Here is a 22,772-nt window from a genome sequence, read left to right as displayed (position 1 = left end):
CCCCAAAATGGATAACCTCACATTTATCCACATTATACTGCATCTGCCATGCATTTGCCCACTCACCTAACCTGTCCAAGTCACCCTGCAGCCGCTGAGCGTCCTCCTCACAGCTCACACCGCCACCCAGTTTAGTGTCATCTGCAAACTTGGAGCTATTACATTCTATTCCTTCATCCAAATCGTTAATGTATATTGTAAAGAGCTGGGGTCCCAGCACTGAGCTCTGCGGCACTCCACTTGTCACTGCCTGCCATTCTGAAAAGGACCCGTTTATCCCGACTCTCTGCTTCCTGTCTGCCAACCAGTTCCCTATCCACGTCAGTATATTACCCCCAATACCATGTGCTTTGATTTTGCACAACAATCTCTTGTGCGGGACCTTGTCAAAAGCCTTTTGAAAGTCCAAATACACCACATCCACTGGTTCTCCCTTGTCCACTCTGCCAGTTACATCCTCAAAAAATTCCAGAAGATTGGTCAAGCATGATTTCCCTTTCATAAATGCATGCTGACTTGGTCCGATCCTGTCACCGCTTTCCAAATGCGTTGCTATTTCATCCTTCATGATCGATTCCAACATTTTCCCCACTACTGATGTCAAGCTAACCGGTCTATAATTACCCGTTTTCTCTCTCCCTCCTTTTTTAAAAAGTGGTGTTACATTAGCTACTCTCCAGTCCATGGGAACTGATCCAGAGTCGATTGACTGTTGGAAAATGATCACCAATGCATCCATTATTTCGAGGGCCACTTCCTTAAGTACGCTGGGATGCAGACTATCAGGCCCCGGGGATTTATCGGACTTCAATCCCATCAATTTACCGAACACAATTTCCCGCCTAATAAGGATATCCTCCAATTCCTCCTTCTCACTAGACCCACTGTGTCCCCTAGTACATTCGGAAAGTTATTTGTATTTTCCTTCGTGAAGGCAGAACCGAAGTATTTGTTCAATTGGTCTGCCATTTGTTTTTTCCCCATTATAAATTCACCTGAATCCGACTGCAAGGGACCTACATTTGTCTTGACTAATCTTTTTCTCTTCACATATTTATAGAAGCTTTTGCAGTCAGTTTTTATATTCCCTTCAAGCTTCCTCTCGTACTCTATTTTCCCCCTCTGAATTAAATCCTTAGTCCTCCTCTGTTGAATTCTAAATTTCTCCCAGTCCTCAGCTTTGTTGCTTTTTCTAGCCAATTTATATGCCTCTTCCTTGGCTTTAACACTATCCTTAATTTCCTTTGTTAGCCATGGTTGAGCCACCTTCCAGACAGGGATGTACATTTGCTGAAGTTCATCCATGTGATCTTTAAATGTTTGCCATTGCTTATCCACCGTCAACCCTTTAAGTATCCCCTGCCAGTCTATTTTAGCCAATTCACGCCTCATACCGTCAAAGTTACCTTTCCCTAAGTTCAGGACCCTAGTTTCCGAATTAACTTTGTCACTCTCCATCTTAATAAGGAATTCTACCATATTATGGTCACTTTTCCCCAAGGGGCCTCGCACAACAAGATTGCTAATTAGTCCCTTCTTATTACACATCACCCAGTCTAGTATGGCCAGCTCCCTGGTTGGTTCCTCGACATATTGGTTGAGAAAACCATCCCTAATACACTCCAGGAAATCCTCCTCCACCGCATTGCTACTAGCTTGGTTAGCCCAATCAATATGTAGATTAAAGTCACCCATGATTACTGCTGTACCTTTATTGCACACATCCCTTATTTCTTGTTTGATGCTGTCCCCAACCTCACTACTACTATTTGGTGGTCTGTACACAACTCCCACGAGCGTTTTCTGCCATTTGGAATTCCACAGCTCCACCCATACCGATTCCACATCATCCAGGCTAATGTCCTTCCTTACAATTGCATTGATTTCATCTTTAACCAGCAACGCCACCCTGCCTCATTTTCCTTTCTGTCGATCCTTCCTAAATGCTGAGTACCCTTGGATGTTGAGTTCCCAGCCTTGGTGCCTCTGGAGCCATGTCTCCATGATGCCAATCACATCGTATCCGTTAACTGCTATCTGCACAGTTAATTCATCCACCTTATTCTGAATACTCCTCGCATTGAGGCACAGAGCCTTCAGGCTTGTTTTTTTCAACACACTTTGCCCCTTTTGAATTTTGCTGTAATGTGGCCCTTTTTGTTTTTTGCTTTGGGTTTCTCTGCCCTCCACTTTTACTATTCTCCTTTCTATATTTTGCTTCTGACTCCATTTTATTTCCCTCAGTCCCCCTGCATAGGTTCCCATCCCCCTGCCATATTAGTTTAACTCCTCCCCAACAGCACTAGCAAACACTCGAGCGTGGTCAATGCCTCGATGCTGAGGATGTTGGCCTGCGAGAGAATACTGATGTTGGTGCTCCTATTGGCAGGATTTTGCAGAGGTATCATTGGTGGTACTTCTCCAGTGCTTTGAGATGCCTACTGTACATTGTCCATGTCTCTGAAGCATATGGGAGGGTGGGTATTACAACTGCTCTGTAGACCATGAACTTGGTGCTAGGTTTGAGGTCCTGCTCTTCGAACACTCTTTTCCTCAGGCAGCCAAAGGCTGCACTGGCACACTGAAGGCAGTGTTGGACTTCGTCATCGATGTCTGCCCTTGCTGATAGTAGTCTCCCAAGGTATGGGAAGTGGTCCACATTGTCCAAGGTCTCATTGTGGATCTCAAATAAAATACCCTTGACTTTGCTGTCCTTGGAAATTACTAACGCATCTTCAACCTCCCTTTCCTTTCCTAAATTCTTCAATGTTTTGTCGCCCAATCTGTAGCTATCTTACCCACACATTAGGACCGAGATGAGGAGAAAGTTCTTCATCCAGAGAGTGGTGAACCTGTTGAATTCTCTACCACAGAAAGTTGTCGAGGCCAATTCACTAAATATATTCAAAAATGAGTTAGATGTAGTCCTTACTACGAGGGGGATCAAGGGGTATGGCGAGAAAGCAGGAATGGGGTACTGAAGTTGCATGTTCAGCCATGAATGGCGCTGCAGGCTCGAAGGGCCGAATGGCCTACTCCTGCACCTATTTTCTATGTTTCTATGGGCCCAAGTTTCCACATGATTTGCACCTGATTTTTAGGAGCAACTGGTGGAGAACGGACTATCTTAGAAATCGCAATTCTCCACTTTTTTTTTCTGCACTTCTAGTCAGGTAGAACAGTTCCACTTTGGAACAGAATTTTTTCTTCAAAAGGGGGCGTGTCCGGCCACTGACGCCTGATTTCAAAGTTTCCACAGTGAAAACGTACTCCAAACTAACTTAGAATGGAGCAAGTGAAGATTTTTGTAGAACTGAAAAAACCTGTTCTACACATTAAAAAATCAGGTGCAGGTTACAAATTAGGTGTCCAGAACGAGGTGGGGGGGGAAGGGAAGTCATTAAATTCTATAATAAATCCTTATTTATACTTATACAAATATTATACAAATAAATCCAACTTGAATAAACATTTATAAGCAAAGAAAAGATTAAATAAACCATCTTCCTACCTGTGTGAAAGTGCTTCAGGCAGGCCTTTCGGGACCGAAGGCTGAACTGGCCGGCCCGAGACTTCGGGCAGGGCCTGTCCCCAGCACCAGATTTACAGGTAGGTGGCATTGGGTCGGGTCGGAGGGAGGGACGGAGAGAGAGGGGGGGAGGGAGAGAGAGAGGGGGGAGGGAAGGAGGGAGAGAGAGAGGGGGGGAGGGAGAGAGAGAGGGGGGGAGGGAGGGAGAGAGAGAGGGGGGGAGAGAAGGGGGGGAGGGAGGGAGAGAGAGGGAGGTCAGGTCGGGGAGGGGGAGGTCAGTTCGGGGAGGGGGAAGTCAGGTCGGATCCAGTCTGGGGGCGGGGCGGGGGGGGGCTGCGGGAGCGGGAGTCGGGTCGGGTCCAGTCGGGGGTGGGGGGGGGGAGGGAGCGGGAGCAGGAGCGCGGGTCGGGTCGGGTGCAGTCGGGGGGGGGGCGGAGCAGGAGCAGGAGCGCGGGTCGGGTCGGATCCAGTCGTGAGGGGGGGGGGGCGGAGCGGGAGCGGGAGCAGGAGCGCGGGTCGGGTCCAGTCGGTTGCGGGGGGGGGGGGGAGCGGGATCAGGAGTGCGGGTCGAATCGGGTCCAGTGGGGGGGGTGCGGAGCGGGAACGGGAGTCGGATGGGTCGGGTCGGGTCCAGTCGCGGGGGGAGGGGTGCGGGAATCGGGTCGTGTCCAGTCGCGAGGGGGGAGCGGGAGCGGGATCGGGTCGGGTCCGGAGGCGGGGGGGGGGGCGGGGGGGGAGCGGGGGTCGGGTCCGGTCCGGGGGCGGGGGGAAGCGGGAGCGGGAATCGGGTCGGGTCTAGTCCGGGAGTGGGGAAGCGGGTGTCGGGTCCGGTCCGGAGGCAGGGGCGAGATGTCAGAGCTGGCTGTGGGAGGAGCCTTATTCACGCAACCCGAGTGAGGCCATTTGGCCAGGGCTAGGGGCTGCGTGCTTCGGGCCCCTCCCACACAGTTTCGGGCGCCTGGAGCTACTGCACTTGCGTGCCCACTGTAGCGCGCATTTGCAGAGGTCCCGGCACTGTTTTCAGCACAGGGACCTGGCTCCGCCCCCCCCACAGCTCGTGCTGCGCTGCTCCGAGGGCTAGAGGTCCTGCAGGGAGGTGGAGAATTTTTTTAGGCGCACTTTGTGGCGCGAAAAACGGGCGTCCAGGTCGGGACTGCGCCGTTCCAGGCGCGTGTGGAAACTTGGGCCCTATGTTTCTACATTCATGTTTGAATCTCTCCAATCAGGCATTTTTTTTAACTGCCACAGCACTGAAGCAGCACTAATCAGTCACAAATGACATCCTCTGTGACTGTGACCATGGTACATTACCTCTCCTTGTTCTCCTGAACTTCTCTGTACCTTTGACACAATCAGCCATTGATTTTTGTGAAAAGGAAACTACTGAGGAAGCTGGAATTTTGAAATAAAAACAGAATCTGCTGGATATACTCAGGCAGTGTCATTGGAGATAGAAACAGAGTTAACATTTCAGGTCGATGACGTTTCATCATATGTCGAGGAACCAACTAGGGGAGAGGCCATCTTAGACTGGGTGTTGTGTAATGAGAGAGGATTAATTAACAATCTTGTTGTGCGAGGCCCCTCGGGGAAGAGTGACCATAATATGGTGGAATTCTACATTAGGATGGAGAATGAAACAGTTAATTCAGAGACCATGGTCCAGATCTTAAAGAAGGGTAACTTTGAAGGTATGAGGCATGAATTGGCTCGGATAGATTGGCGAATGATACTTAAGGGGTTGACAGTGGATGGGCAATGGCAGACGTTTAGAGACCGCATGGATGAACTACAACAATTGTACATCCCTGTCTGGCATAAAAATAAAAAAGGGAAGGTGGCTCAACCGTGGCTATCAAGGGAAATCAGGGATAGTATTAAAGCCAAGGAAGTGGCATACAAATTGGCCAGAAATAGCAGTGAACCTGGGGACTGGGAGAAATTTAGAACTCAGCAGAGAAGGACAAAGGGTTTGATTAGGGCAGGGAAAATAGAGTACAAGAGGAAGCTTGCAGGGAACATTAAGACGGACTGCAAAAGTTTCTATAGATACGTAAAGAGAAAAAGGTTAGTGAAGACAAACGTAGGTTCCCTGCAGTCAGAATCAGGGGATGTCATAACGGGGAACAAAGAAATGGCAGACCAATTGAACAAGTATTTTGGTTCGGTATTCACTAAGGAGGACACAAACAACCTTCCGGATATAAAAGGGGTAAGTGGGTCTAGTAAGAAGGAGGAACTGAGGGAAATCCTTATTAGTCGGGAAATTGTGTTGGGGAAATTGATGGGATTGAAGGCCGATAAATCCCCAGGGCCTGATGGACTGCATCCCAGAGTACTTAAGGAGGTGGCCTTGGAAATAGCGGATGCATTGACAGTCATTTTCCAACATTCCATAGACTCTGGATCAGTTCGTATGTAGTGGAGAGTAGCCAATGTAACCCCACTTTTTAGAAAAAGGAGGAAGAGAGAAAACAGGGAATTATAGACTGGTCAGCCTGACATCAGTAGTGGGTAAAATGATGGAATCAATTGTTAAGGATGTCATAGCAGCGCATTTAGAAAGAGGTGACATGAAAAGTCCAAGTCAGCATGGATTTGAAATCATGCTTGACAAATCTTCTGGAATTTCTTGAGGATATTTCCAGTAGAGTGGACAAGGGAGAACCAGTTGATGTGGTATATTTGGACTTTCAGAAGGCTTTCGACAAGGTCCCACACAAGAGATTAATGTGCAAAGTTAAAGCACATGGGATTGGGGGTAGTGTGCTGACATGGATTGAGAACTGGTTGTCAGACAGGAAGCAAAGAGTAGGAGTAAATGGGTACTTTTCAGAATGGCAGGCAGTGACTAGTGCGGTACCGCAAGCTTCTGTGCTGGGGCCTCAGCTGTTTACATTGTACATTAATGATTTGTACGAGGGGATTAAATGTAGTATCTCCAAATTTGCGGATGACACTAAGTTGGGCGGCAGTGTGAGCTGCGAGGAGGATGCTATTAGGCTGCAGAGTGACTTGGATATGTTAGGTGAGTGGGCAAATGCATGGCAGATGAAGTATAATGTGGATAAATGTGAGGTTATCCACTTTGGTGGTAAAAACAGAGAGACAGACTATTATCTGAATGGTGACAGATTAGGAAAAGGGGAGGTGCAACAAGACCTGGGTGTCATGGTACATCAGTCATTGAAGGTTGGCATGCAGGTACAGCAGGCGGTTAATAAAGCAAATGGCATGTTGGCCTTCATAGCGAGGGGATTTAATATAGGAGTAGGGAGGTCTTACTGCAGTTGTACAGGGCCTTGGTGAGGCTACACCTTGAATATTGTGTACAGCTTTGGTCTCCTAATCTGAGGAAGGACATTCTTGCTTTTGAGGGAGTGCAGCGAAGGTTCACCAGACTGAATCCCGGGGTGGCAGGACTGACATATGAAGAAAGACTGGATCGACTCGGCTTATATTCACTGGAATTTAGAAGAATGAGAATGGATCTCATAGAAACATATAAAATTCTGACGGGATTGAACAGGTTAGATGCAGGAAGACTGATCCCGATGTTGGGGAAGTCCAGAACAAGGTATCGCAGTCTAAGGATAAGAGGTAAGCCATTTAGGACCGAGATGAGGAGAAACTTCTTCACCCAGACAATTATGAACCTGTGGAATTCTCTCCCACAGAACATTGTTGATGCCAGTTCGTTAGATATATTCACAAAGGAGTTAGATGTGACCCTTACGGCTAAAGGGATCAAGGGTTATGGAGAGAAAGCAGGAATGGGGTATGAAGTTGCATGATCAGCCATGATCATATTGAATGGTGGTGCAGGCTCGAAGGGCCGAATGGCCTACTCCTGTACCTATTTTCTATGTTTCTATTAAAGAAAAGATGTGATTGCACTGGAAAAGGTGCAGAGGAGATTTACAAGAATGTTGCCTGGACTTGAGAATTTTGGCTATGAAGAATGATTTGAGATGCTGGGTCTGTTTTCTTTGGAACAGAAGAGGCTGAGGGGCGACCTGATTAAGGTGTATAAAATTATGAGGGGCCTGGATAGAGTGGATAGGTAGGACCTCTTTCCTTTGACAAGAGGGGTCAGGGAGCATAGATGTAAAGTAATTGGGGGGGGTATCGAGGAGATATGAGGGGTAATTTATTTATCCAGAGAGTGGTGGGGGTCTGGAACTCACTGCCTGAAAGGGTGGTGTTGTGTATGTAAATAACCAGACTAACTGAAACAGGATTAAACTAACTTAACTGTCCTTTATTGCAACTCCCAAAATGGTGTCCCAAAACCAGCATGAACCAGCTTGTTTACAGCAGTGTGTGAATAGCACCCACAGGGTCCTAATGCCTGTCTAGTGAGCTGTAACAAACTAATAGAATATGAACACAACGTATTTCCCCCCTTTTAAAAACACAGTCTATGAACAGACAAAGTCCTTGAGATAGCCAGGCCGTGTTCTGATATGCTGACACTTGTGTGGAGCTTGCGGTGTTTTATCAATGTTTTCATTTGGGAAACAGAACGCTGCCTCTGTTCCATCCTGTTGGCCTGTGAGTTGGGATCAGTCTACGAATGTTCCATCAAGTTCCATCATTCAGCTCGTAAGTGTGAGTGCTGAACTTTCGCCCGATCTGTTTTGGAGGCGAAAGTGAAGATGCGAGCTTATGACTACGGTTTGGGTGCTTAACTGTGACCCACCCTCCGTTCTTCATTTAGGGCTATTGAGCGCATCGTTTAGTGTCAGTGTACAACTTCGCTTTTCGTTGACGTTCTGAAATCTGGGATGCGAGTGTGGTTATCTTCACACTAGTTTGGCTGGGGGTTTGAGAATGTCCAGTAGCCAGCGAAGATTCTGCCCACTCATGAGCACAGTGGGTGTCTTCCCCGTTAGCGAGTGCCTTGTCGAACGGTATGTGGAGAATGGTTTGAACCCTCTTTGATGACACAGTTAAATCGCTCAACACCTCCGTAGCTTTGAGGATTGTACCGAGCAGTAAGGCTATGCTCGATAACATGATGAATGAGGAAATCCACGAACTGGTTGCACACAAACTGTGATCCATTGTCAGTGATTAGGACCTCTAGGAGGCCCCACTTCATGAGCATATGCTGCAGAATAGTGACGATTGTTGATGAGGTCACTGAACTTGTAGCGATTTGGAATGCAGGTCATGTATGACAACAAGGAACCGCTGGTGCTGTGGAGCTGCTTCAACTGGACCGAAGATATCAATTGAAGTTGTTGCCATGGTCTTTGTGGCCATGGAATGGGCTTCATTGGTGCTGGTCGGATGTTTGTGGCCTTTTCACTCAGACTGCAAAGTCCTCGATGCGAGTGTCAATCCCAGGCCATCATATTGAATCACGACATCTCTGCTTTATGTGGACAATGCCAGGGTGTCCATTATGTGCCAAGGAGAGAACGTGCTATTGAAGCAACTTGGATATTACTGCTCTATCACCACGAGCTAGGCAGCCATCGTTCCAAATGGAAAATTCATTGCGAAGTCTGTGGAAGATTTTCAGCTCTTCTGGAATTTGCTTAGGCCACTCAGTCTGGAGGAAGTGGCACACGTGCTGGAGCGTAGCATCACGTTGTGATTCAGTTTTGAGTTCGTCGCAGGAGACAACATTTCTGATGGACTGAGTGATGATCGACGTGACATATATGTTGTTATCTGTGAACAAGTCAGCACCAGATTCCGAAGCAGCTACGTGGTTGCGACTGCCAACAATGTACTATATGTCAAAGTTATACTGATGAAGGCGATCTGACCATCGGCTGATTCGTCGTGATCTGTGCCCAGATCCAGTTGTAGGGAGTAGTGTAGTTAGCGCTTGGTGATCCATACGGAGAGTACATTTCCTGCCATAGAGATAGATGTGCCAGTGTTCACATGCATAGATGCAAGCGAGTGCTTCGCGTTCCCCTGTAGAGTATTTACATTCTGCAGACGAAAGCATGCGTGAAGCAAAGACTACTGGGCGTTGCAAGCCATCAATCCATTGCGAGAGCACAGCACCCATGGCGGTGCCTGATGCATCCGTGGTGACGTACGTAGTGGCATTTGGATCAAAGTGCGAGAGGATAGGAGGCGATGTGACTTTCTCCCTAAGCATGGTGAATGCCAGAGCCTGGGAATCTGTCCATTCCCAAGGGATGTCCTTGCGCAGCAACTTACGAAGTGGTTCATCAATGTGCGCGTAGTGCGGGACGAACTTCAGATAGAAGGATTGATGAAAGCTCTTTGACATTGGTAGCCTCTTACATTCGCTGGACCGCGTCAATGTTATCAAGTGTTGGCTTGACACCTTGTGCTGTGACTGAAGCCCAGAAAGTTTATTTCTCCAGCAGCGAATGTACACTTATCAGCATTAAGTGTCATGTTATGTATACCAAGCCTCGCCATAACTGCGTGAAGTCGCTGGTCATGTTCTTGCATCGTCCGTCCATGGACGACGATATCATCAAGCAGATTGAGGGCTCCCTTTATGCCTGCTTGCATAGAAGTGACAATCTTTGAAATGCACTTGGTGCAGAAGATAGTCCTTAGGGCATGCATCGATACTGATACAGACCATCATGTGTCATAAATGTCGTGAGCGGTTTGCTGTCCTCTGCTAGGGGTATTTGCAGGTAACTAAGATGCATGTTGAGTTTCGTAAAAACTATAGAGCCATGGAATTCTGAAGACAGTTTGTCGAAGGTAGGAAGAGGGTACTTGTTGGGGATGATGGCCTTGTTCACCCCTTTCAGATCGATGTTGAGGCGGATCTCCCCATTCTTACAGCAAGCAATGACTAAGTTTAAGATCCAGGGTGAGGAGTCGATGCTCTCAATGATTCTCTGAGATTCGAATCACATTAATTCTGCGGATACTTGGTTGTGAACTGCGAATGGGAGACGGCGAAGTCACTGAGTAACCAATTTGACGGAAGGGTCTACGCAGGGACGATGTCAGAATTTTGTTGTCACTCCAAATCCTGTGAAGATTGAGGAATACTGCTTGTCAAAGTCCACTGTGTACACAGGTGTGCTGGTTGGGTCGCAAACTTTGAACCCAAGCTTGTCAAAAAGGTCAACACCCATGAGGCTTCGTCCCTTCGTGACATGAAAGGAAAAGTTCTCCAATGTTATGTCCTTGTAGTATATCGGGACAGATATGAACCCAAGTACCTCAATTTTGGAGTCGGAGTATGCATGTCGAGTGGAAGTTGCGGGCTGCAGTTGACAGTGCATGAAGTGGATTTTGTATACAGCCTCACTCAATATGGAGACTTTGGCTCCAAGGTCAATGAGGAGGCAGATGGGTGTGCCGTCACAGTCCTTGAATTTGTCTGAACCAATGTGCGAAATGTCACTAACAGTGTAAACCATTCTTGGTTTCATCACTATCGGGGTTGTCCACATGTCGAATATGCTGCGATGAGTGACAGACACGAGCAAAATGGTCCATTTCACCACATGCAGAGCATTTCTTCCCACGTGCAGGGCAGTTAGGACTCTTTGCTGAATGTGATTTGTCCCCATAGTTGAATCAGTGGAAGTCAGGCCCGCAATCCGTAGCGGGTGGCTTATTACTAGCCCTGGGTCTCTGCTGTGATTTCTGCTTTGGATAAATGCCTTTCACATGCGTTGTGTTATGTTTAGAATAATTCCACAAGGCTGTACATCTTAAGCTCAAACTGTTGTGACCTCGGTCTCTTTATTGTGACTCCAGAGTGAGGAGGCAACATGGTAGTCTGCCTTTTATAGCTGCTTGCCCAGGGTGTGCAGGTGACCCTTAGGTCTCCCACAGGTGCGCCCCCTGGTGGCAAGTCTTGCACATTGGTAGCGTTTACATACATAACAGGCTGTAGCTGAAGTCTGCTGCACAGGGGGAGAAGGGGATCTGATCGCTTTTGAATCGGAAAGCGCCGATTCGATTTGACTGGCCAAATTAGTTGCTTTGTCCAATGTCAATTTGTTATCCTCCATTAGCAAGCATTCCCGAAGCCGGCGGATCATTGTTTTCTCAATAATTTGATCCCTGATCATTTCCTCTGTGAGTGCTCCAAAGTTACATGTAGCGGCCAGTTCAGTTAATGAAATGATATACTATTTGATTGGTTCACTGTTCCCTTATCCCCTTTGATGAAATTTGTATCTCTGCATCATGATATTTTTTTTGGGCCCAAAATATTTCTCTAGGGCACTTACCGCTTTGTCGTAGGACTCCGTGTCTTCGATTTGGCTTTCAGTGCCGAGGCAGTGGATAACTATTGCATGGCGGCAAGCTGGTGTTATGTTGTCGGCATCTAACCCACTCGTTGTGATGTACATAGAAAAACTTTTTATCCATCTCGGCCACGGAATTGGAGAGTCCCCGGGTGTGGAGAGGAAAGGCGGGGGTGGGAGGTGGTAGGAAGGTTAATTTGATTCATCCTCGTCGCCAAATGATGTTGTATACGTAAATAACCAGACTAACTGAAACAGGAGTATGGTAACTTAACTGTGTCCTTTATAGCAACTCCAAAAATGGTGTCCCAAAACCAGCTTGAATCAGCTTGTTTACAGCAGTGTGTGAATAGTTCCTGCAGGGTCCTAATGCGTGTCTAGTGAGCTGTGACAAACAAATAGAGTATGAACGCAACAGATGGTGGAGGCAGAAAGCCTCATCACATTAAAAAAAATATTTGAATGTGCACTTAAAGTGTTGTAATCTACAGGGCTACGGACCAAGAAGTGGGCCGGCGCGGACATGATGGGCTGAAGTGGCCTCCTTCTGACCTGTAAATTTCTATGATTCTATGCCATACCCTCCATCATAATGTCAGAAGTGATGATTACACAGGTTTCAGCTCCTTTTGTAATATCTCAGATATTCTAGCAGTCCCTGTTGGCATGTTGCTAAACCTGGATAACATTCAGGCTTAGGTTAATAAATGCTAAGTACCATTCGTGCAACACAAGGGCCTGGCAATGACCATCTCTAACAAGAGAGAACCTAACAATCCCCTCTTGAAAATCAGTGGCATTATCATCATCCAGTTCCCCAACATTAACAACCTGGGGGTCACACTGACCAGAAACTGAACCAGACCGGCCACACAAATGCTGTGGCTACTTGCACAGGCCACAGGGCTAGTAATTCGTCATAGCCAAGATATGGGCAGTGTTAGTCTAAAAGTTGGAAAATTAACACCAGGTGCAAATGCTTGAGACTGCGCGCAAAATTCATGCTCACTGCTCAATAAATTGATTGTAATCCAAAATCAAGTGTTCGAGTGTGAAATTCTCTCTTTTTTAGAAGCCTGTTAGTGCTAATGGGACAGAAAAGACTTTTCGCCTGGAGGGGGGGAAATTGCTCGGGGGTTGTGGAGGCACTGCAATGGCAGTGGCGCGCCCCACCGATAGTGCTCCGGGCTGGCGTACAACCGCCGATGATATCATCACTGTATGCGCTGACCTCTCACTGCTCCGCGCCGACCCCTTACCGTTCCATGGAGGAAATTGTCCCGCAGCCCACGAAGCTGGCGGGAACAGATGTCAATGCAAGCTTCACGGGTTACGAAGCTGACCGACATCCGCTCATGGGGTGGGACTTCAAGGGGAGGGCACCAGCGCTCCACACCGCCACCTTAAGTGATTTGCCGAATCGAGTCCGCTCCACTGATGGCTTCCTAGCCGGGCCGTATCGTGAAGCCATGCCGAGTGCCTTGGAAGGGGAGGGGCATTGAAGCGGGTAGCGCTGCTTTCCTCGCCCCAGTAGTGCCCCGGGATCCGCCCCTAATGGAAGTAGAGCTCGCGAGATTGCACACCACTTCTTTTGAGGGGCGGTAAGCCTAAGTTAGCAGCAGTGGTGGGACTTCTGCGCCGTGCGGAGGGCAATTCCACCCCCTTAAAACCCAAGCTCATTGGCGTTACATGCAAAGGGTGGGCCAATATCAGGTGAAGTCTATTCACAAGTCATGATTGCCACTGGTATTTGTCAATACTTAAAGGGGGGTTTCATTGATGCTGCAGAATCTCATTCTCAGCATTACTGGCTGTGCAGCTGCCTCAGCAAGCAGATGCAGAACAAGGAGAGGATCCGGAGGACTGAACCAGGTGTGCTCATGGCAGATCCACGCACCAGGGAGGGAGCCCGCAGATTCATCAACGAAGCATTGGAGGCGTTGTTGTTCGCTGGAGACAAGGAGGGCGGTGGCTCTACCCGGCAAGTGGCAAGACGCCCTCGCAAATCTTCCGCACCATGTGGAGTGAGGCAGCACAGCACGTCTCAGGCAGCAATGTGGTCTCCAGGACCCACAAACCGTACAAGAAGAGATTTAACGACTTCACTCGGATGGTCAGGGTGAGTGAATGCTTTAACAAATGCTACATACCACCATCTGAATCACAGTCTTCACACACTGCCCAAAGCACCTCACCCCAGCATTCAGCCACCAACAATCTACACCTACACACCCGCATCTCACATCTTGCACACAATGACAGCTATTCAACTATGGCAGGCAGATCACCCAAACACATTGGCCCTGAAATTCCGGTCGGAGGCTTCTTTTGGATGAATACCTCCAACCGGAGAATTTTTACGAAAGTACCTGATGGTCCTGGAGGTGCCTGCGATTGCGGTGGGGAGGCCTTCTCTTCCCGCGCTGCGAAGCGCGCTCCCATCTTCCAGGTTCGGATGCAGAAGATGCATTCTGCGCAGTGCTCCCGTCCTCCAGGTTCAGACGCAGAAGGTGCAGTCATATATGACTGCACAATCAATCAGGTACAGTATTCCACAGCTTTCTCATTAATAACAATGAGAACTCCGTATCTATGGTGATACCCGCCCTCCTGGATGGCTCAGAGACGTGGACCATATACAGTAGATACCTCAAATCGCTGGAGAAATACCACCAACAAAGTCTCCGCAAGATCCTGCAAATCCCCTGGGAGGACAGATGCACCAACGTCAGTGTTCTCGATCAGGCCAACATCCCCAGCATCGAAGCACTGACTACACTCGACCAGCTCCGTTGGGCGAGCTACATTATTCGCATGCCCGACACAAGATTTCCTAAGCAAGCACCTACATGGCAAGCGAGCCCCAGGTGGGCAGAGGAAACATTTCAAGGACACCCTCAAAGTCTCCTTGATAAAGTGCAACATCCCCACCAACACCTGGGAATCCCTGGCCAAAGAGTGCCCTATGTGGAGGAAGAGCATCCGGGAGGGAGCTGAGCACCTCATTGCCGAGGGCATGCAGAAAACAAGCGCAGGCAGCGGAAGGAGCATGCGACAAATCAGACTCCCCACCCACCCTTTCCTCCAACGACTGTCTGTCCCACCTGTGACAGAGACTGTAATTCCCGTATTGGACTGCATACTCACCTGAGAACTCACTTTTTGAGTGGAATCAAATCTTCCTCGATTCTGAGGGACTGCCTATGAGGGTGATGATCTATGAGTTCTCATTGCTATTAATGAGGAAAGAAAAACAAACACACTAAACATCATAATAAAAAATAAAAACACACCTCACATAATTAAAATTAATTGAAATTAAAGTTAATAAATGTCTTTGGAAATAAAAATTCTGCTTTTTTAAAAAGTTTTTTTAATTATTGTTTAAAATTAACATACCACCGTGGGCAGGGTTTTTTAACAATAAAATGTGTTTTTAAAATGTTATTTTATTATGTTTTTGTGTGTTTTGAAACTCTTATGCCTGTAAAAGTAGGCGCAAGAGTTTTCAGGATATCGCTGGGCAAGATATGGGTAAATACCGCAATCTTGCCCATGCGAATGTCCTCACTCCCGAGATGCAGAGGAGCTTGACAGATCGGAAAAGCCGGTTTTCAGCGCATGCGCATTGTGTGCAGAAAACCGGCTTTTGTGATGCCTTCCCGGGTCTTTACACATTTTGTATAGACCCGGTGAGGCAGGGATTTCTGGGCCAAAGCTCCACACTCACTTACCTTCCTTTCTCTTGCAGGCCAAGGTGCCTCACAACAGGAGAGAGCAGGAACGCATAAGCGGGGGACAAGCTGACACCCAACCAATGTGTGCACTGGGAAATCGAGTGCTGCAAGTCATTGGGCACCAGGTGCTGGGCGCCGTGGCCACTGGCGACATTGACCCCCTTGAGGACAGCAACAGTACGTTCATCCTTACTCCTTTTTCTCACATCCCACTTCCCCCTCACCCTACAAGTGTTTCAAACTTTCTAGCTAATCATGCTGTATGCATCCATTTCTCCCTTCCTGCCTCCCTCTCCTCACCTTAACCCGACTCTTGTGCCTTTATGCTTTCAGATAATCAGCAAGCACCTGGGAAGCCTGTCCCTGAGGGCAGGCAGAAGAAGAGGAGTTGGGAGAACACACCAAGTAACTGCATCTCCCACCTGCAGAGACCAGCTCAGATACTGGCACTATGCATTCTTTAGAGGCTTGTGAGATCTGCAAAGCGTGAGGCATCGGGGACAAGTGGGCTGTAGTAAGGCCAGCCCACTCGTCCCCGGGAAAAAGGGTAACTTGAGGCCAGCTCCCCGGAGAGCATGTTCGCACGCGAGTTCTGCTGCACAGGACTTAGCTGAGGACCTCGATAGGGAGGCATTTAGAAGAAGGGTGATGGGCATGCACATGTAGATGATAGGTGCAATGGCATGGGTGCCCGAGAGCATCTCGCCAATGATAAGGAGCGTGGAGGAGTCCGCATCCAATATTGCACACACCACGGAGCCCATAATTTCTTGACTGCAAAGGATGGTAGAATCTCAGAGAGACCGTAGTGACCCAGACCTGATGCCGCATGTGATAGGCGATCTGACAGCTTCCATCACAGCACAGATGGAAGTGACGCAACGTCTTAATGCTGTAATGCAGTCTATTCTTGGTGCATCCAATCTCAGACTGCTCTCCTGCAGTTTCAGCTTGATGCCACCAAGAATAGACTGCAAGCTCTGACTGCTGCCATCGTCTATCACCGTCTACCAGTGCTTTCACGGTATTGCAGCAAGTTGCTTGGGATGCTGAGGTGCTGCCCCAGGGGAGTGGCAATGGATCAGTGGAGCAGGAACCTGTTGCCCTTTCTCAGGATGACAGCATTCCTGCTCCCACCACTCTCAATCATCAGCAAAGTGATTGATGGTGTCGTCGACAGTACTACCAAGCTGCACTTACTCATCAATAACCTGCTCACCGATGCCCAGTTTGGGTTTCGCCAGGACCACTCAGCTCCAGACCTCATTACAACCTTGGTCCATACATGGAGAAAAGCTGAATTCCAGAGGTGAGGTGAGAGGGACAGCCCTTGGCACCAAGGCAGCATTTGACCGAGTGTGGCATCAAAGAGCCCTAGTAAAACTGATGTCAATGGGAATCAGGACGAAAACCCTCCAACAGCTGGAGTCATACCTAGCACAAAGGAAGATGGTTGTGGTGGTTGGAGGTCAATCACAGCCTCAGGACATCGCTGCAGTAGTTCCTCAGGGCAGTGTACTTGGCCCAACCATCTTCAATGGCCCAACCCTCCATCATAAGGTCAGAAGTAGGGATGTTCGCTGATGACTGCACAGTGTTCAGTGCCACTCGCAACTCCTCAGATAATGAAGCAGTCCATGTCCGCATGCAGCAAGACCTGGACAACATTCATTCTTGGGTTGATAAGTTGTAAGTAATATTTGCGCCATTACCAGGCAATGAGTATCTCCAAAAACCAGAGTGTAACCACCACCTCGTGACACTCAACGGCATTACCATCGTCAAATCCCCCACCATCAATATCCTGAGGGTCACCATTGATCCGAAACTTAACTGGACCAGCCACATAAATACTATGGTAGAGCAGGTCAGAGGCTGGTAATTCTGCAGTGAGTTTCTCACCTCCTGATTTCCCAAAGTCTTTCCACCATCTACAAGGCACAAGTCAGGAGTGTGATGGAATAGTTGTTTTTCATTGCTGTGGGTCCTGAGTCACATATATGTCAGACCAGGTAAGGATGGCAGATTTCCTTCCCTAAAGGACATTAGTGAACCAGATGGGTTTTTAACGACAATCCGGTAGATTCATCATCACCATTACTAATGCCAGCTTTTTAAAAAATTCATTGTATTTAATTTCCCTAGTTGCCATGGTGGGATTTGAACTCATGTCCCCAGATCATTAGTCGAGACCTCTGGAGCCGACCTGAGGGGAAACTGCAGCGGAACAGGAGCGGAGCAGGAGGCATTCTTGTTTAAGAAAGGAGAAAGGGATAGACTGAGTAATTACAGGCCAGTCAGCCTAACCTCAGTTGTGGGAAAATTATTGGAAAAAATCCTGAAGGAGAGGATAAATCTACATTTAGAAAGACACAGATTAATTAGGGACAGTCAGCACAGATTTGTTAAGGGAAGGTCGTGTCTGACTAACTTGATTGAATTTTTCGAGGTGGTAACCAGGAGGGTCGATGAGGGCAGTGCGCATGATGTAGTGTATATGGATTTTAGCAAAGCTTTTGATAAGATCCCACATGGCAGACTGGTCACGAAAGTAAAAACCCATGGGATCCAGGGCAAAGTGGCAAGTTGCATCCAAAATTGGCTCAGAGGCAGGAAGCAATGGTTGTTGGGTGTTTTTGTGACTAGAAGGATGTTTTCAATGGGGTTCCGCAGGGCTCAGTACTAGGTCCCTTGCTTTTTGTGGTAGGATGTTCTTGCTATTGAGGGAGTGCATCGAAGGTTCTCCAGACTGATTCTCGGGATGGCAGGACTGACATATGAGGAGAGACTGGATCGACTGGGCCTGTATTCACTGGAGTTTAGAAGAATGAAAGGGGATCTCATAGAAGCATATAAAATTCTGACGGAACTGGACAGGTTAAATGCAGGAAGAATGTTCCCGATGTTGGGGGAGTCCAGAACCAGGGATCACAGTCTAAGGTTAAGGGATAAGCCATTTAGGACCGAGATGAGGAGAAACTTCTTCACTCAGAGAGTCGTTAACCTGTGGAATTCTCAACCGCAGAGAGATGTTGATGCCAGTTCATGATATATTCAAGAAGGAGTTGGATATGGCCCTTACGGCTAAAGGGATCAAGGGGTATAGAGAGAAAGCAGGAAAGGGGTACTTAGGTGAATGATCAGCCATGATCTTATTGAATGGTGGTGCAGTCTCGAAGGACCGAATGGCCTACTCCTGCACTTATTTTCTATTTTTCTATATCAATGATCTAGACTTGAATAAAGGGGGTATGATTAAGAAGTTTGCAGATGATACAAAAATAGGCTGTGTGGTTGATAATGAAGAAAGCTGCGGATTGCAGGAAGATAGCAATCAGCTGGTCAGATGGGCAGAACAGTGGCAAATGGAATTTAATCCAGAGAAGTGTGAGGTAATGCATTTGGGTAGAGCTAATAAGGAAATGAAATACACATTAAATGGTGGGACATTGAGAAGTGTAGAGGAACAAAGGGACCTGGGAGTGCATGTCCACAAATCACTGAAGGTAGCAGGCCAGGTGGATAAGGAGGTTAAGAAGGCATATGGAATGCTTGCCTTTATTAGCCGAGGCATAGAATATAAGAGCAGGTGGGTTATGCTTGAACTGTATAAAATACTGGTTAGGCTACAGCTGGAGTACTGCGTGCAGTTCTGGTCACCATATTACAGGAAGGACATGATTACACTGGAGAGGGACCAGAGGAGATTTATGAGGATGTTGCCGGGAGTGGAGAATCTTAGCTATGAGGACAGATTGGTTAGGCTGGATTTGTTTTCCTTGGAACAGAGGAGGCTGAGGGGAGACCTCATTGAACTATATAAAATTATGAGGAGCCTGGATAGAGGGAATAGAAAGGGCCTATTTCCCTTAGCAGCGGGGTCAACACCAGGGGGCATAAATTTAAAGTAATTGGTCAAAAATTTGGAGGGGGAAATGTCTTCACACAGTGGGTTGTGGGGGTCTGGAACGCACTGCCTGAAAGAGTGGTAGAGGCAGAAACCCTCACCACATTTAAAAAGTACTTGGATGTGCACTTGAGGCGCCGTGACCTGCAGGTTTATGGACCTAGAGATGGAAAATGGGGTTAGGCTGAATAGCTTCTTGTTGGCCAGCGCAGACACGATGGGCGGAAATGGCCTCCTTCCGTGCTATGATTCTATAAGCTTCTATGATTCTATAAAGGAGGAGAGCCCCAGGCCCAGTGAGACGTCGGCAGGAGCCGACCTGAGGGGAAACAGCAGCGGAACAGGAGTGGAGCAGGAGGCATAAAGGAGAAGAGTCCCACGACCCAGCACGGCGTCGGTACGAGCTGACCTGAAGGGAAACGGCAGCAGAACAGGAGGCATAAAGGAGGAGAGCCCCAGGACCCAATGCGGAGTCGGCAGGAGCCAGCCACCGGAGGGAGCAGCGCATCATCCACGTCATGACAGGAGCTGACGACTGCTGGACGGATCACGGCCTAATTCGTTCTGTCATCACCATCAACATTGCCCCAAAACAGCGATGCTAACAGAAACAATGCCACAGCAAAATCAATGCTGGTGCACTCAAAAGATCCTGCCAAGAAAGCTCTATTCAGCCAGCACCTCGTGACCAACCTGACGACTCCCAGTGACCCAGAGATGCAGAATGTCCAGAGTGCCTGGTCAACCCTCAAGGCTTCCATAATCAGCACCTGAAAAGAGACGCTCGGTCACTCGAACAGGAAACACCAAGATTTTTTCGACGAGATCCAGGAGCTAATATGCCGCAAGCACAAGGCATTCGTGGACTGGAAGCAGCAACACAACTCGATGGCAAGAAAGCAGCTCTACAGACGTCTGAAGGCTGAGGTCCAACTGAAAACCCGCAACCTAAAGAACAGATGGTGGGTGGAGAAAGCTCAAGAAATCCAGCAGCGAACCAACAACCATGATGTGCGAGGATTCTTCAGCGCAATCAAGACGACCTATGGCCCAAGTACCCAAGGCCCTACCCCACTACTGGCCAAGAACGGAGAGGTGCTGATCAAGGACAAAGAGGCAGTCAGTGCCCGCTGGAGGGAGCACTTTGCGGATCTCCTCAACCAAGACTCTGTCATTGATTTGAGTGTCCTCGACTCCATCCAAAGCATGCCATCCACCACCATCTCAGCACAACCCCAGCCCGGCACGAGGTTGAAAAGGCCATCCGACAACTGAAGAACAGCAAGTCATCAGAGGCAGATGGAATCCCCGCCGAAGCCTTAAAACATGGCGGAGAAGCACTACTGGCGTGGATCCATGACCTCATCTCTCTTATTTGGAAGGAGGAGATCAAGCCAGGAGATCTCAGAAATGCTGGAATTCTGAATCGCCTTCTTCCTGTGGCTGAAGAACTCTTCCCAGAGCCGCAATGCGAATTCCGCCCACGAAGGGGCACAATGGACATGATCTTCACCGCGCAGCAGGTACAAGAGAAATGCAGGAAACAGCACCAACCCATGTACATAGCCTTCTTCGACCTTACAAAAAACTTGACACTGTCAACCTTGAGGGATTATGGCACGTCCTCCTCAGATTCGGCTGCCCTCAAAAGTTTGTCACCATTCTCCGCGTGCTCCACGATGACATGCAAGCCATGATCCTGACCAACGGATCCACCACAGACCCATTCCGCATTCGGACCGGTGTCAAGCAAGGCTGTGTCATCGTCCCAACGCTCTTCCCGATCTTCCTTGCTGCCAATGCTCCATCTCACCCTCAGCAAGCTCCCCGCTGGAGTAGAGCTAAATTTCAGGACAAACGGGAATCTGTTCAACCTTTGCCGCCTCCAGGCCAGATCCAAGGTTGTCCCATCCTCTTTCATCGATCTACGTCATGCAGACAACGCCTGCAATTGCGCACACTCGGAGGCTGAACTCCATGCCATCGTCAACACCTTCACTGAGGCGTACAAGAGCATGGGCCTTACACTAAACTTCTGTAAAACAAAGGTCCTCTCCCAACCTGCCCCCGCCACACAGCACTGCCCCCCGGCTATCGCATTCCACGAGGAGGACAACGTGGACCATTTTCCATACCTCGGGAGCCTCCTGTCAACAAGGGCAGACATCGATGACGAGGTCCAACACCTCCTTCAGTGTACCGGTGCAGACTTTGGTCTCCTGAGGAAGAGAGTGTTTGAAGACCAGGACCTCAAACCTGGTACCAAGCTCATGGTCTACAGAGCAGTGGTGATACCTGCCCTCCTATATGACTCAGAGACATGGACTATGTAACACTGGAGAAATACCACCAACGTTGCCTACGCAAGATCCTGCAAATCCATTGGCAGGATAGGTGCACCAACATCAGTGTCCTCGCTCAGGCCAATATCCCCACCATCGAAGCACTGACCACGCTCGATCAGCTCCACTGGACAAGTCACATCGCCTGCATGCCTGACACGAGACTTCCAAAACAAGCGCTTTACTCGGAGCTCCGACATGGCAAGCGAGCCCCAGGTGGGCAGAGGAAACACTTCAAGGACACCCTCAAGGCCTACTTGAAAAAGTGTAACATTCCACTGACACCTGGGGAATTCCTGGCCCCAGACCGCCCAAAGTGGAGGAAAAGCATCCGGGAAGGTGCTAAACACCTCGAGTCTCTTTGCCGAGAGCAAGCTGAAGACAAGCGTCGACAGCGGAAGGAGCGCTGTGGCAACCCAGGCACCCCACCCACCTGTTTGCCCCATCTGTGACAGAGACTGTAGGTTCCGCATTGGACTCTTCAGTCACCTGAGAACTAATTTGTAGTCTGGAAGCAAGTCATCCTCAACTCCGAGGACCACCTATAATGATGATGAGTCTAGGTGTCTGGATTACTAGTCCAGTAACATAACCACTACACTACCGCTCCATGTTTCATGGTCACTATTACTGATACTAGCTTTTATATTCCAGATTTATTTAATTAACTGAATATTAAGTTTCCAAGCTGCCATGGTGGGATTTGAACTCATGTCTCCGGATCATTAGTCCAACACTCTGGATTACTAGTCCAGTAAAATAAACACGATGCTTCTGTTCCCTGGTTTGCTTTGGCAAGGAGGGCATTGGGTACCTACTTAACGCAGCTCTGCACACCAGGCTTGGATATGTGTAAAATGTTCCCTGCAGCAGTTTGGAATGAGCCAATGGCAATGAATTACATAGAATATATAGCACAAAAACAGTCGAATCCTGTATTTATGCTCCACTCGAGCCTCCTCCCATCCTTCCTCATCTAACTCTATCAGCATATCCCTCTATTCCCTTCTCTCTCATATGCTGACCTAGCTTCCC

At 48.4% G+C, this 22,772-nt stretch overlaps 1 protein-coding gene across 1 annotated transcript in view; it reads left to right on the top strand.

The window, feature by feature from the left end:
- LOC139266712 (dynein axonemal heavy chain 8-like) overlaps positions 1-22,772 on the top strand; it is a 2,132,242-nt gene that overhangs the window by 664,195 nt on the left and 1,445,275 nt on the right. The window lies entirely within an intron of this gene.

The sequence above is a fragment of the Pristiophorus japonicus genome, chromosome 7, assembly GCF_044704955.1.
Source record: "Pristiophorus japonicus isolate sPriJap1 chromosome 7, sPriJap1.hap1, whole genome shotgun sequence".
Classification (NCBI taxonomy): domain Eukaryota; kingdom Metazoa; phylum Chordata; class Chondrichthyes; family Pristiophoridae; genus Pristiophorus; species Pristiophorus japonicus.
The sequence above is the reverse complement of the archived record's forward strand: the minus strand, read 5'-3'. Positions and strand labels throughout refer to the sequence as shown.